Source organism: Melozone crissalis, unplaced genomic scaffold (genome assembly GCF_028551555.1).
Source record: "Melozone crissalis strain CALT ecotype California unplaced genomic scaffold, PUWL_Pcris_2 ptg000114l_1, whole genome shotgun sequence".
In the NCBI taxonomy this organism is placed as follows: Eukaryota; Metazoa; Chordata; class Aves; order Passeriformes; family Passerellidae; genus Melozone; species Melozone crissalis.
In genome coordinates this window covers 2,340,557-2,357,109 of record NW_026535891.1, presented here as the reverse complement: position 1 = coordinate 2,357,109, position 16,553 = coordinate 2,340,557, and the positions used below count along the sequence as shown (strand labels likewise).

General features: G+C 54.9%; 1 pseudogene; it reads right to left on the bottom strand.

The window, feature by feature from the left end:
• Positions 1-16,553, bottom strand: part of LOC128948168 (Fc receptor-like protein 3) — a 74,393-nt pseudogene that overhangs the window by 14,532 nt on the left and 43,308 nt on the right.

Genomic DNA, 16,553 nt, shown 5'->3' with positions numbered 1-16,553 from the left:
TTACCCACAGTGGACCTTGGTGGGACTGGGGATGTAGGGTGGCTTTGGGGACAGGAAGAAGGGGCAGGAATTTGGGGATGGGAATGTGGGGACAGGAATGTGGGGACTGCCACCTTTGGGCTCAGGGAGCTCTGGGGATAGGGACAAGGGAACTGGGATGTGGGGAAAGAAGGGGACAAGAACAGTGAGGATGCAGCCATGGGGATGGGATCATGAGCTGGTGGGGGTGACCTGGGTCAGCATGGGCTGTGTCTGTGTTGTCCTCTTGCCCGAGATGCCCACAGTGTCCCCATGTTCTGCCTCAGCCCAGCGTGGCCTCAGTGTCCCTGTTCCCAAGGTGTCTATGCCACAGGGATGTGGTGCATGGGTGGCTGTGACACAGACATGTCCCCCTGCCACTCCAAATATTTTGGGGGCCACCCAGACACACTTTCTCACAAGAACTGCTGTCCCCAGAGGCACAGTTTGGGGACAGCCTCCACACCCCTTGCCCCTGTGCTGTTTTCTCTGCAGTGCCACCCCCATCCAGCCCTGTCCCTTCTCCCTTCCAGTCCAGACCCTTGGCCTTGCTGGTGAGTCCTCAGAGAATGCCATGGCCCCACCTCGCTGTCCCCAGCCCCACACTGGCCCTGGCAGGCTGGTGTCCCCTGTCACCCACAGGTGCCCAGACCACCCAGCTTCTCGTGGAGCCCCCGTGGAAGCCGGCAGTGCTGTGGGACCGGGTGACACTGACCTGTCAGGGCTTGGGGACTGCTGGTGCCACCACCTGGTACAAGGACCGATGGCGCTGGGGGCAACAGAGACAGGACCGCCTCACTGTCACCAAGAGTGGCACCTACACGTGTGACAGACCCGGCACCGGGCGTAGCCCAGCTCTGAGAGTCTTAGATGGTGAGGGGGTTTCAGGTGTCCCCAGCCTGGCAGGGACCCCAAGGGCTCTGGGTTGGGCTCCGCTCTATGGGTCACCTCCTGTGTGGCCAGAGCCTGTACCCTGCTCTGGGGACATCTCAGACCATCCCAGTGTGGGGGAACCCTGTTGGAATTGGGGACCCCTGGTGCACCCAATTGGGGGGTCTCACTGCCATCAGGTACGACAGGACCCCTCTGTCCCCTAGAGGGGCTGGTGCTGCAGGTGCCAGCACGGACGCTGCTGGAGGGGGACACAGTGACACTGCACTGCCGGAGCTGGCGGAACAACACGGTCACCTCGGTGTCATTTTACCATGAGAGGAAGAAACTGGAGGGGCTCCGTGATGGCACCGAGCTGTCCCTGTCCCCTCTGCAGCAGCACCACAGCGGCAACTACCACTGTGAGGGCCGTGTGAGCAAAGTGGTGTCAAAGTGGAGGGTGTCGAAGAGGGTTAGAGTGACAGTACACAGTGAGTGCAACGATGGGGACAGGGAAACCCGATATCCTCCAAGGATTTACTACCACTGCCTGAATCCTTCATCCCTCTCTTTACTTCTCCCTGGGTCATACAAAATTTCCCAAGTCCCTCTTGGTTTCCCCATGACTGCCCAGTTCCCCCTCCTGATCCTTCATCCCTCTCTTTGTCCTCCCCAGCCCTCCCTGGATTCCCCACCCTTTCCAAGGTCCCTGCTCCACCCTCTGCTCTCCCTTCCTTCCATGGGTCCTCCGGCCTATCTATAAACCCCAAATCATTCCCTGAGTCTCCTCAGTCTCTCTTGTGGTTCTCCATCCCTGCCTGGGCCTCTGCACCTTTCCATGGGGTCTCACCAATGTCCCTAGGTCCCAACCTGCCTCCCAGGGTCCCCTTCTGCTCACTGGGATCCTGTCTGTGCCCTTCCAATCCCCTCTTTCCCATCCCGTGTCTCCCACCCTTCCTGGGTCACCAATCCCTTCTGTGTCCATCCACAGGGGTCCCACTCCCAGGGGTGTCCCTGTCAGTGCAGCCCTCCGGGAGACAGGTGACACTGGGAGACAGCTTGGTGCTGAGCTGTGAGGTGGCCGTGAGGACAGGTCCCCTGTCGTTCTCCTGGCACCGGAAGGGCTCCGGGGCACTGTTGGGCACTGGCCCCCAACTGGAGCTGCACTACATTGGGGACAATGACAGCGGTCAGTACTGGTGCCGGGTCAGCGACGGGGACAGCGTGGCCGAGAGTGATCCCCTGAATGTCACCGTCCTGGGTGAGCGGGACCCTCAGGCTGGGGGTGACCTCATCCACAGGACCCCCTTCTCACCTAGCCAGGTGCCAGCCCTGTCTCTGTCTCCACAGTGCCCGTGGCCAATGCCACCATCACCCTCAGTGCCCTGTCACACCAGGTGCATGCAGGTGACAATGTGACCCTGCGCTGCTCAGTAAAGGTGGGCTCAGCCCCTGTCACCTTTACCTGGCTGCACAATGGGCAGGAGGTGGCCTGGGGTCCCCTCCTGGAGCTTGCAGCAGTCGATGTGGGACATTCGGGCACCTACCAGTGCATGGCCACCAACCAGCTGGGACAGGATGGGCACCGCGTGTTCCAGGACCACAGCCCTGAGCTGGCCCTGGAGGTGAGACCTGGCTCATCCTGGGTCACAGGTAGGATCACACAGGGTTGATGGGGTGTTCAGGGCCCCTGTAGTTCAGGGTGACCCCAATGTGTCCCCTCTGTCCCAGGCAGTGGCTGTGAATGTTGGCAGGACCCGCCTGTTCCTGCTCCTGCTCCTGGCTGTCATCAGGGGCTGTTACTGGTGCCACCACCGGGGTGGGTGACATAGGAGGTAGACAAGGTCCTACAGGAACTGGGGGGAAGCCCCACACACTGGGGGGCAGTTGGGGCATCACCCAAAGCCCCTGAGCTGGAGGAAGTTGAGCCCCCAGTGACCTTTGCTTGGGGTGCTCACACCTTTGGGGGTCTTTTGGAGGGTCCTGGGCTGTCCCAGGAAGGGCCTTGAGGAATATTGGGGTGTCACTGGGATCTCCTGGGGGCTTTTAGGGAGGTGTTGGAAAGTTGTGCAGGGATGTTGAGAGCTCCTCAGGGATCCTGAAGCAGTTTGGGGTCTTCCCTGCATTCCATTCTTGGGGTTCCTTGAGGCTTGAGGGGTGCTCAGGGGCTGTGTGAAGAATCAGGGTCCTGAGGTGGTTCAGGGTTCCTGGGGAGGGGTTTGGAGTACCTGGGTGCCTCAGGTGTTCTCGGGCTCCTCAGGGGTGGTTTGGGGTGCAGGGGCCTGGGAGTCCAGTAGAAATCAGTGTCTGGTGGGGGCTCAGGGCTCCAGTGAGCATTTAAAGGTCCCAGGTGGGGTTGGGGCCCAGGACACCCCATGATCACCCCATCCTCTTTTTCTTGCAGCTCTCAGGAAATCCCAGGACAGGTCAGTGGGGAGTTCCAGCCATGACTCTGCCTGATCCCCTCCCCACACACCCCTCAGACCCCCCCTTATCCCCAAAGGCGTCCCCAGAACACCCTTATCCCCTGGAGGTGGGGGAGGGGCTGGACATGAGGGGGCAGGGGGTGAGTATGGGGGATGGGTGGGTACATGGACATGTCAGCCATGGGTGTCACCCCAAGCCAGGTGTCTCTTACTGTCCCCCTCAAGGACCCCCAGGTGACCCACACAGAGCTGCCAGGACCACATGGGTGACTGCAGGACACCAGTGACATCCATGGGAACGTGTTGTGACAATATGGGACACTGGGAGTCCCCATCCCATGGCTCCCGTGGTGGCCCATCCTGCCTGGGGTGATGACCACAAGTCAGGGGCGGCTGCACAGGGCACCCAGTGCTCCCCTTTCCCCGTCCCAGTGCTCCCAGTACACCCCTGGCTTCCCTGGCTCCTCCCAGTGCCAGAGGACACAGGACCCATTTCCTTCCTATTTGGTCCAAAATGCAGCTTTCTGGTTAAACTGGCAGTGATGGTGTTTGTTCAGCTTTCTTGGGCTTTAGGAATGGGATTCTCCAGTTCTGGGTTCCCACTAAAAACCAGGGGCTGCTGCCCCTTTCTCCACCGCTCCCCATGGAGGCACAAAGATTCCAAAAGTCTTACAGTTCCTGAATCAGCAATGAAAGAAATAAACCAACAGCAACAAGGTTCAGAGTCCAAATTGTCACACAAGGAATGATTTCCAGGGAAAGCCACCAACAAAGAACAATCCCCGAACACTTCCCCCGCATCATGTTTCCTCCACCAGAGGAATCTGGCAGAGCCTTGGACCTTCCTTGCTCTGATGACCAAAGTGGCCTTCAAGAGGCTCTGGATTCTCTTGTCCCCTGTCCCAAACCCCTCCTCTACCATGTTCCCCACACCAGGATGTCACAAAGGCACTGAGGGTGTTCCTGAGTCTCCCCCTTTCCCAGGTCAGTTGGAATCAGGCCATGGCACAGGGTGAGGTTTCAAAGATAGGAAAAATTTGAAGTCTGCAGACATTTTGGAACACCTGTGTGTGGCAGGGGTGGGTCAGGACTTGCTTTTGGTGAGACAGGGCCCTGTCTGTCCATCATCTGTCAGCCATGGCACACTGGGGACAGCATGACACTTTGACAAAGTCAGCTCCTGAGTAGCCAGGTTGACCAGAAGAGCCACTTTGGAAGAGGGCCCTTGGTGACCCACCTGGCTTAAAAGGCAGAGCATGAGGTGGGCAAGTCCCTGACCCTATCTGCTCATGGGGTGTCTGTCACATCCACGCTGGAACCCAGAAGTTGGCAACTCATTTAAATGAGAAATATCTGCCAAGGAAAGTAGGAACCTTCCTGGAATAAGAAGACCCATCTCTAAACCTCTTTTTTAATTTCCAAGATTGTGGGGATATCAGGCAAAAGTGTAGGAAAAGGAATACCAGCTCTGTAGTGGGAAATTTACAAAGCAGATCAGAACAAACAACACAAACCCAGAACTTTCCCTCCTGCTCAGCGCTGTTGGTTTTTGTGGCAGTTATAACCGCGGCCAGCAGAGGGCGCTGCATGGAGCACTCCTGGCCAGCAGGGGGCGCCCCGCTTCAGCTCCATCCCCTCAGGGGCCATGGCGGCCTCGGACGGGAGGCAGGAGGGAGAATGGGAAATCGCCCCTTTTGCAAGCTCACGGGCACCAATCGCTCCTGGCAACATCATCGGCAGCGATCAGAAGCCGCCAAGGCAACAGGTTGCATCCCAGTGCCCACTGGCAGCGTAGCCGTGTCCCAGGGTCAGGCACACACCCTGCACAACACCCGTGAGCACTCTCCATGATCCGGAATGGAAGGAAGGCAGCGCCTGGTCTCAGGCTCATCTCGAGTCCACAGCAGCCCCTGCGGTGTCTTGACACCACAATTCCTGCCAACCCTCAGCCTTTCACTCAGGTGAGGAGGGCAGGGATGGGGCAGCTTTGGGGAAACCTGGAATCCACGCAGGATCACTCCCAAAACCTGTACCACAGCTCTGGGGCAGAGCCACAGCTCAATATTTCCACACTTTTCCCTCCTGTCTGGCAGCCACAGTAAAAAGCCAAACACTCTTCCCAGGCCATTCTAAAGGGCTTCATGTTTGAAGCAGGAAGGAGGAGGGAATCGGTCATGTTGTTGAGCAGAGTGTTGCGGGATATGCAAGGCTTTTGGGGCTATCACAGACCCTTGCTGCAAGGGACAAAATGATCAATTGCTGCATTTCTGGACTGGTTCTCACACAGCTGCCCCTGCAGGGGGCGATTTCCAGCCAGTCCTGCTCTGAAAACCATCAAAGGCCCTCACAGAGCCACTGCTTGGGCTCCCTTTGGGTTTTGTGCTTCTTGCAGGGCTGAGCAAACCACAGGCAGGCTTTTTTCTCCCACAGAATTCTTACCTCTGCAGCAGCTCTAAAGCTGCAAGAATCAAAGCCAAGGGGGCAGGGGGGACCCTCAGGTCCTGGCTGCCACCAGGGCTGTCCAGAGCAGAGCTGGGCAATGGCCATCCCTGTTCAGTGGGGCTGGGCCATGGCTGGGCCCCACCCTTGGATGGCCACAACAACAACATCAGCCACTCCAAAATACTTTTCACTATCTGAGCAACATCGCAATATTTATTCAACAGTATAACCAATAATGTAACATCAATTCATACAATATCCAGAAAAAGTCAATTTCCATTAACTTGTTTCTGTCAATATATGCCAGTAAAGAACTCTTATTCCTGTTCCCGCATCTTTACCTAAAAGCCCTGTTTTTCAAAATTATAATAGTTCAGAGAGAAGGGGATTGTATTTTCCATTCCAAGGGAGGTTCCCACCTTGTTCAGCTTCCTTGTCCGAGCTGAACAAAGAAACACCATTTCTGCCAGTTTAACCAAGGAGCTGCATTTTTGTCCCAGGAGCAGGGAACCAGGTCCTGTGCCCCCTTGGAACTGGGATGGGCACCAGTAAGCCACCTCATTAGGAGCACTGGGATGGGGACTGCAGAGCCACTAAGCACGCTGGTGTTAAGAGGATCATATCTGATTTTGATTTATGTCTCAACATATGCTGCACATGAGGTGAATAATGACTCTGGGTTGTACATGTGTTGGGAACCCTGTCCCTGGCGAGGCTTCACACAACAGACGATCAGGGGAGAGAAAGCTTCAGTGATCGGGCTATGAGTGACCCCCACTGGCTGGTGGGACAGATGCCCGAGGAAAAAAAACTATGAAAAAATGCCCCAGAAATCAGGCTGTGGGAGGAGCCTTTGCAAATAAAAGCAGCTAACTGCGACACAACAGGAGTGTTTTGCTTTGGGTTTCTTGCAGGGATCAGGGGCTAGCTCAGAGGGTCAGTTTGGCCCTCCTCCCCTGTGGGATTCACATTCTCTGAACCTGGGAGAAAGCAGTAAGAGAAGCAAAGAATGATCCAAACAATTCTCATCTCATTTTCTGCTCCTGTGTTTTTCACACGTGGAATGCATTGTGGAAAATTGATTACCTGAAGGGAATTGCTAATTGGATTCTGGTGTGTTTTGATTCACTGACCAGTTGAATCCAGATGTGTGTGTGTGTGTGTGGGGACTGTTGGCTGACAGTCATGAGATTGTGCGCAGTGGAGTGCAGCTGAGTGCTTGGCTGATTCTGTTTAGATGTAATTGAATATAATATAGACTAATATGGTATAATAAAGTACTTAATTAGCCTTCTGAAAAGGTGGAGTCAGATACATCATTCCTCCCAGTCGTCCGGCAAAAATATCGCAGACACTCCCCCCCCCCCGCCTTTTCCTCCTGGTGGTCCTTGTTCCCTGTCCGCATCTATTCTTCCCTGCTTCGCTGCTTACCCGAGGCAGCTCATTCCTGCTCGTCCTGGACGTTCCTTCATTGCTTTCCCCGATGGAGCAGATGCTGCCTGTACCCACCCGCCGCCTCTGCCGCGTTTCCCATGCTGCCCACAGCACCGAGCCTGCTGCACCTGCCCACTGCAGCCCCGGCCGTGGCAGCCAGCCCAGAGCCTCCAGTGCCGCAGCACCAGCCCGCAGCCAGCCCGCAGCAGCCAGCCTGCAGCCATCGCTCGCCCATGCCAGAGACACGCAGGTGCCGTCCTTGGAAATCACGCCCAGCCACTCACAAAGCCATGTGGGCTCGCCCTGGCTTGCAGCACACACACTCCATCTGCCCAGCTGATGTCCACAGAGCGCCCGGGCTTCTTGCAGTAACGCTATCCCTGTCTTCTGTTTCTCTCTCTATCCTTTTCCCTTTCTACTCCTTTCTCTCCCACTTTGGTAGGAACACTTACCCTCCTTTTTCAATAAACAGTTCTCTGATGTAATATTGCCACGGTGGTGCTTCATTTTCATCTGAGAAACCTTTCAGCAAGAATCCTCCCCGACTCCCCCTTTTACAGCGGGATGGGACAGGGGTAGTGGGAGGGGGAATGGGGAACCCCTGGGTGTACTGCAAGCACTGTGGGGAGAGAATGGGGCAGTGCCTGAGGGTACTTGGGCACTTGGATGGGGCTGGGGAGCCCCTGCAGGTACGAGCAAAGGGATGGGGGAGCCCTTGGGGATACTGGGAGAGGAAGTGAGGAGCACAGGGTGCCCTGTGTAGCCTCCCCCTGACCCATGAGCACCTCCCTTGGAAGGATGGGCAACCACAGGAGCCATGGAGGGAGCACCCCCAGTGTCACCCAGTGCCTCCCACTTCCCAGAGCATCACAACCCTTGGTGTTGATTGTCATAGTTGTCGCTGGGTTCCCACGGTTGCCTGTGCAGCTCCATGTACATCGCCTGAGGATCCTCCACCAAGGGTGCCAGGGGGTCTGGGGGGCCCTGTGGGAATAAGGGGGTGTGTGGAAGGGGATGGGATGTGCTGGGGGTTTGGGTAAAAGGTGTATCATGGCTGGAGACTGCACTCACCTTTCCTGGTGCTTCCTGGCATCTGCAAAGGAAAACTGGAGGGGTGACTTTGAAGACCCAGGCGCGCCCATCCACCCTTGGCAATGCTGAACCACCACCAGATACACAATTCTCCCCAGGCCCCCCCAGTATCCCTGATGCCCCCCCCGTATCCCTGACCCACCAGACGTGCACCAACACCCTGAGCCCCCCCAGAACCCCGAGCCTGGCAGGGAGGGGGACCCCTGATAGAACTCCCAACATCCCTGCAGGAGCCTCCAACAGCTCCCCAGGGCTCTGAGCCATGGTCACTGGGGGCTCAGCCCCTCCCAAGCCAGGGGCTGTGGGTGCTGCCCTATGGCCCCTCTTCTCTGGGGCCCTTGACACCCCTCTCCATTACCCTTTTGCCCTCATTGTCACCCACCCACACGATGCCTCCAGTGCCAGGCCACAATGACAGCCACGAGCAGGAGCAGGAACCAAAGGGCCCCACCGACCCCTGCGGCCACTGCAAGAAACAGAGGGGGACACATCAGGGTCACCCATCACCCCAGGGATCCTGCACTCCCTGGTGACCCTCTATGATCCCACCTGTGACCCAGGGTGAGCGAGGTTTCACCTCCAAGGCCAGCTGAGGGCTGAGTGCCCGGAACACACGGTGCCCGTCCTGTCCAAGCTGGTTGGTGGCCATGCACTGGTAGGTGCTCGAATGTCCCACATCGATGGCCTTGAGCTCCAGATGGGGACCCTGGGCGACCTCCTGCCCATTGTGCAGCCAGGTGAAGGTGACAGGGGCTGAGCCCACCTGCACTGAGCAGCGCAGCGTCACGTTGGCACCTGCATATACCTGGTGTGACAGGGGCCCTGGGGTGATGGTGGCATTGGCCACGGGCACTGCGGGGACAGAGACAGGGCTGGCACTGGGCGAGGTGGGATGGGGGTGCCATGGGTTGGGTCACCCCCAGCCCAAGGGTCCCGCTCACCCAGGACGGTGACATTCAGGGGATCGCTCCCGGCCATGCTGTCCCCGTCGCTGACCCGGCACCGGTACTGGCCGCTGTCATTGTCCTCCACATGCCAGAGCTCCAGGTGCGGGCCAGTGCCCAGCAGTGCCCCTGAGCCCTCCCGGTGCCAGGAGAAGGACAGGGGACCTGTCCCCATGGCCACTGTGCATGTCAGCACCAGGCGATCCCCAAGTGTCACCTGTCCCCTGGGGGGCTGGGCCCACAGTGTCACCCCTGAGGGCGGGACTCCTGCAGAGGGACACAGGAGGGAATGAGGACCCAGAAGGGGTGGGGGACATGGGAGGGGAAAGAGGAGTTTTGGAGGGGAGCAGAGAGGATCCCAGTAAGCAGAAGGGGACCCTGGGAGGCATGTTGGGACCTAGAGATAATGATGAGACTCCATGGAAAGGAGGAGAGACCCAGGCAGGGATGGGGAACCAAAAAAGAGACTGAGTAGACTCAGGGAATGATTTGGTGTTTAGAGATGGGTGGGAGGACCCTGGGAAAGAAGGGAGACCAAAGGCTTGAGCAGGGAGCTTGGAAGGGGTGGGGAATCCAGGGAGGGCTGGGGAGGACAAAGAGAGGGATGAGGCATCTGCAGGGGGAACTGGGCAGTCATGGGGGAAACCAAGTGGGACTTGGGAAATTTGGGGCAACCCAGGGAGGAGTGGTGGGAGGAATGGATTTCGGCAGTGGTGGGGAAAACCTTGGAGGATATCAGGCACCCCTGTCCCCATCCCTGCACTCACTGTGCACTGTCACTGTCACTGTCACCAGCTCCGACTCCTTCCACAATGGAAGCACAGCATTCACCCTGCCCTTGCAGCTGTAGTGGCCACTGTGGCTCAGCTGCAGAGGGGACAGGGACAGCTTGGTCCCATCGTGGAGACCCTCCAGTGTCTTCCCGTCATGGTAGAAGGACACCCTTGTGAGCTGTTTGTTCTGCCTTCTCCGGCAGCGCAGTGTCACCGTGTCCCCCTCCAGCAGCACCCGTGCCGGCACCTGCAGCACCAGCGATTCTGGGGGACAGAGGGGTCCTGTCACTCCAGGACCATCAGGAGAGTCATGATGGCACCAGGAGGGACCAGGAGCCACCCATTGTGAGGGAGAAGTCTCCTTGCACTGGGATGCTCTGGGATGTCCCCAGAGCAGGGCACAGGCTCTGGTCACACCAGCAGGTTTCACATGGAGCAGAGCCAACCCAGAGACCTCCGGTTACCTGCAGGTTCCAGGCTGGGGACACACAAAGCCCACTTACCATCTAAGACTGTCACGGTGGGACTGCGCCCAGTGCCGGGTCTGTCACACATGTAGGTGCCACTCTTGGTGACAGTGAAGTAGTGGTGTCTCTCCTGCCACCGGCGCTGTCCATCCTTGTACCAGTTGGTGGCACCGGTGCTCCCCGAGCCCTGGCAGGTCAGTGTCACCCGGTCCCACAGCACTGCTGGCCTCCAGGGGGGCTCCACCAGCAGCTGGGTGGTCTGGGCACCTGTGGGTGACAGGGGACACCAGCCTGCCAGGGCCAGCGTGGGGCTGGGGACAGCGAGGTGGGGCCATGGCATCCCCCAAGGACTCACCAGCAAGGCCAAGGGTCTGGGCTGGAAGGGAGAAGGGACAGGGCTTAGTGGGGGTGGCACTGTGTGGACAGAGGCACATGGGGTAAAGGGTGTGGGGGATGTGCCCAAGTGTCCTTGTGTGACATGGACACCTTGGGCACAGGGACACAGCAGCCACCCCATGCCCAGGCAGGACACTGAGACACTGTGTACACCCCTGAACCGGGGACACCATGGCCACCCTGTGCTGGCACAGGTCACCCCCACCATGATGCCTCCCCAAATCCTTGTCTGCCTATTATTGTCCCCATATTCCTGTCCCACTTCCCCTCTCCCCACTGCCACCCCATGGCTTCGGTCACCTCATGCTCTGGCTCTGCTGGCATTGGGGACCTCAGGGGACCCCGCAGACCCCCTGTGGCCCCACCCGTCCCTATCCCTCAGGTGTCAGGCCCATGCCTGGGGCTCTCACCCCACAGGAGCAGCGCCACCTTCCCGGCCATCCTGGTGTCCCCAGCCATGTGGACTGGCTGTCACTCACTGCCGGGAGTGGTTGTCCCCTGGCTGGTGGCTATTTGGATAAAGGGGAAGGAAGTGAGGTCAGGTCTTGCCCTCATGTGTTGGTGGCCCTTAGTGGGGGCAGGGTGGCCACAAGCACAGGGTCACAGGGATGTGGCCATGGGGACAGGCTGTGGGCAGCATGGGAACAGTCTGGGGACATGGCTGGTTGCGACACAGTGGGACGTGGGGTTCCCAGGATTGGGGGGCTCAGGGGTGTTTGGGGACAGAGAGAGGGGTGTCCAGGGGAATTGGGGTCCCTGGGAAAGGGGATGCTGAGGATGGGGGAGTCACCAGGGATGGCGTCTATGGGAATGGGGGTGCCCAGGGCAGGGAGGACTCAGGCATGGGGGTTCCAGGGGAACATGAGCTCCAGGAATTTGTGCTTATGGGATGGGGATGCTGGGGGAATGGGGGTTCCTGTGGGAATGAGGCCCTGGGAGAATCAAGGTCCTGGGGGAAGGGAGATTTCAGGAGATGGAATGAATGGGAGAGGGTTCCTTGGGAAGGTTGTGTTGGGATATGGAGATCCTGGGGAATGTCAGTACTGGGATGGGGATGGCAGAGAGGAGGGACGCAAGAAACGGGGGTCCCACGATTTGATTTCCAGGGAAATGAAGGTCCCAGGGATGGGCAAGGGTTTGGTGAGCCCGTGGTTCACAGCTCCTTCCCTGGGTGCCTCAGATTTTGGGGTGACCTAGGGCCCAGCACCGCCCCCACAAGGTGCCAGCAGCCAGGAGGTCACCTCAGACAGATTGCGAGGTGCTCTGTGTCTGAGCCCAGCATGTGATCACTTTGTCCCTGTCCCCAAGGGTCTGGGAGAGCCCTAAGAACTACTGCAAATCCCACAACAATCTGCTCAACAACCTGACCTGGACCCTCCTCCTCCTCCCTGCCTTGCCATGGATGGACAGTGGCTGGATGCCCCGCACCCACCACAGCTGCTCTCTCTCTGCCCTCTACACCTGGATGGGGAGAGAAAATTGAGCAAAGGGTTCCTGGGTTGAGACAAGGACCAGGAGAGATCACTCATCAAATCCTGTCACGGGTAAAACTACCTCTGAATTAGAGATATGAATTGAATTTATTGCTGATAAAATCAGAGCAGGATAAGGAGAAGTCAAATAAATTCTTCGATACACCCTCCTCCTGTTATAAATAACTTTGTAGTCACTGCCTTTTACTGATATATTGCTTTTTGCAAATTATTTTGATACAATACAGTTTGTAATCACTTTTTAACTGCTTTTGATACACTACAAATTTTCAGCCTTTTTATCCTAATCGCTGTTATGAATATGTATTTTAGTGTGGTAAATATATTATAGTTTAGGCTCTGACAAAGTATCAAGGTAGAGACAATGTGCTGTGTATTACAACATTAACTGTTGCAGATGTAGCTAATGCCTTTATTTGTGCAAGCAGGTGACAATGGCGAGAATAACTCAGATGATTGTGTAAAATAGCTAATGTTGATTTAATGTACTGGTGGAGTTTCTCATCTGTATGAGAAGAAGACATTGAAAAGTAGCAAGTGAAAAAACAGCAAAAGAAAGACTACAAAGAGGAATTTATCACTTACCATTCAGCTATCAAGAACTGTCAAACTATAAATCAGGGGAGCCTTGTGAAGAAATAAAATATATAAATTTAATCTGCAGTATGGTGTGTACTTTATGAAAATGGATCAAGGGTCAAACCAAGCAAAAGGATTTCTGGAACATGTGAAGTGGAAAGAATGTTTGAATATGTATAACCCTTCTGAGTATGTATTTCACCAATACAATGAAAAGGTATGTAAGAAGAATTGTTGTAGTTAACAATGTGCCTCTGGCAGTTGCCAAGCACCCAGCATGCTGCTTATTGTCCCTTTTATTCCTTACTAAACATTTAAAAATCCAATCATCAATTCCCTTCAGGTAAACAATCTTCCACAATGCATTCCACTTGTGAACAACACAAGAGCAGTAAATGAGATAGGAATTGTTTGCATCATTCTTTACTTCTCTCATTGCTTCTCCCAGCCCACACTTACAGCCCGATCACTGAGGTTTCTCTCCCCTGATTCTCTGTTGCGTGAAGCCTCACCAGGGACAGGGCTCCAAGCACATGGACAACCCACAGAGTCATTTTTCACTTCATGTGTAGCATATGTTGTGATATAAATCAAAATCAGATTTGTCCCTCTTAACCCCCATGTGCTTAGTGGCCCTGCAATCCTCCTCCCAGTGCACCCACTAAGGTGGCTTACTGGTGCCCATCCCAGTTCCAAGGGGGCACAGGACCTGGTTCCCTGCTCCTGGGACAAAAATGCAGCTCTTTGGTTAAACTGGCAGAAATGGTGTTTCTTTGTTCAACTGTGTCAAGGAAGCTGAACAAGATGGGAACCTCCCTTGCAATGGAAAATACGACCCCTTTCTCCCTGAACTATAATAACTTTGAAATTACAGGGCTTTTAGGCAAAGATGTGGGAACAGGAATAACAGTTCTTCACTGGTATCTATGGTGAGAAATAAGTTAATGGAAGTTGACTTTCGCTGGATATTATACGAATTGATATTACATTATTATTATATTGTTGATTAAATATTGTGATGTTGTTGGGACAGTGATGTGTATTGTGGAGTGGCTGATGTTGTTGGGGTGGCCATCCAAGGGTGGGGCCCAGCCATGGCCCAGCTCCACTGCACAGGGATGGCCATTGCCCAGCCCTGCTCTGGCCAGCCCCAGGTGGCAGCCAGCACCTGAGGGTCCCCCCTGAACCCTTGGCTTTCATTCTGGCAGCTTTAGAGCTGGATGGGAAATTGAGGAGAGCCATTCCCAGCAGCATTCCAGGAGCAACTCCCTCTGATAAATCCCTTTTTTTGGGAATGTGGAAGGGGTTTCACCCAGAGAAGGAGGTTGTTGCATTTCCCACTACAGGATGGAAGAGCCTCTTTTTCCTTCATTCCATGGGAAGGTTACCATGTGAAAAGCTTTGGATTCAATGGGTGGAAGCTGGAGGTTGGATTTCTCATGGAATTCCTCTCCCACCCCTTTTCCAGGGAGCTGGGAAGAAACTCCCCAGCCCAGTGTGACATTCCCTGGATATAATGGAGGCAGTGTGGAAAACATCTCATCCACCAGCTGGGCCGGGATCTGAAATTCTTCTATTGGGAAAAATGGAGCTGTTGGCAAAGGCTGGGAGATCCTGGAATCTGGCAATCTTCCATTGAGAAGAGCAGAGCTGCTGCCAAAGCGTGAGGATGAAGCAGAATTCCCATCAGGCCAACATGGATAAGCAAGGGCCCCATGACACGAAAAACATTCCGGGGTTCCTGTTCTGACAGGGATTGAGTAATTTTCCACCAGGATTTGGGAAAATTCCCTGACTTGGGGTCTGTCAGGGGAATTCACTGTGAGGAACTGGGCAAGAAGCATCCTGGAAATGGAGACCCCTGGGAACAGATGGGGTGCATGAAGGATCTGAGAAATTCCAGAGGGAAGGAGAGGGGAGCGAAAAGAGGGGGAAAAGGGGTGGAAAAAGGGAAAAGGGGAAAGATAAGAATGGGAAATCAGCTGGTGATCAAAGGGATTTTAGCTTCCATTTCCAATTCACTTCTTAAATTTTCTAAGGTTAAAGACTCCTCAGAGCTTCTGGACAAGGAAATTCCCACTGCCTGTTCCTGGGGTGAATTCCCAGCAGCGCCTTTGGTGAGCAGAACACTGGCAATGTGCTGAGCCAGCAGCTCCCACTGCAGTGCAGAGACCATTCCAGACCTTCCCAAGGCAGAGCCGGCTTCTCCCATCCCACAAAATGGAAATTGAGCCCACGGAGAGAGGGACAGTCCAACCTCCTGAGGGAAAAGGCTTTGGCCTCACGCATGAATGTTGGAAAGACGCTGATTCTGGAGTTTATTCCTTCAAAACCTGACACCTTCCCAGTGCTGCGCCTGTTCCAGAGGTTTCCCTGCAGCAGGAATGAGTCTGGTGGGATCCAGGATGCCCCAGCCCTGCCCACCCCACCTAAATCCAGCCATTTTCCCACTCAGTGTTAAGGATAAATCCCTTTTTCCTCCATTCTGTCCTTCCTCAAACAGCTCCAGAGCTTCTCTTCCTGGTGGATTGGTGATGATCCACATTCCGGGCATTACTCAAGAGCTCAATTAGCTCCCATTGTCTGTCCCTGCAGATTCCAGACCATTCCAGAGCCTGGGAAGGCACAGGGAGGAGCTGGATGCTGGATCTGGGAGGGAAGGATGGAAAAAGGACCTGGAGCATCTGTTGGTGTTGGATAAGGATGGGGAAGAGTGGGCTTTTCATGGAAAACACACTTGGATGGGTGATCTCCAGGGTTTTCCAGGATAGGGATGAGCTGTGGAGTGCCAGAGCCACAGGTGAGTGTCCACATCCCAAATATCCCCCATAAATCCCAAAAGGAATCCCTCAGGAGCAGAACAACCTCCTTGCTCAGGCTCTTCCTCCCCAAAAATTCCCTTCCTTGGGGCCTGTCTGCTAGGAATTCCACAAGGTGGGAAGGAAATCCTGCATGGAATCAACACCCTGAACATCCCAAATCCATCCAGGCAGCTCCTCCCAGAGCTCCAGGGCCTGGATTTTGGGGAGTTCCCTCTGGAGGAACCGGGGTGGCCGGGAGAGCGGGTTTCCCACCCCAATCCTGCTGCTCCTGTGAAAGGAAGGGAAATCAGAGCTATTTTGGGACTCCTGGGTTATTGTTTCCTCCTCCAGGAATTCCAGGAGTTGGGATTTTCACAGAGCTGAGGAAAATGAGGGGACTTTCATGCTGCCAGAACAGGGATGGGACTCAGGAATTTTGGGGTGGTTTCTGCAGAAAGAGATGGGAATGCTGGGCTATTGGAATTGGGTGATCTTGGAATATTGAAAAATAGGGATATTGGAATATGGGGACATTGAGTTATAGGAATATTGGTATATTGGAATACAGGGAAATAGGAATACAGCAGTGTTGGAATACTGGGATATTGAAATAGTGAAATATTGGAATATCAAAAACTGTAATATTGAAATAGTGAAATATTGAAATATTGGAACACAGGATTGCTAAAAAAACTGAAATACAGGAATATTAAAATATTGGAACATTGAAATATTGGAACACAGGAATACTGAAATATTGAAATATTGGAATCTTGAATTATTGGTACACAGGAATACTGAAATATAGGAATCTTGAA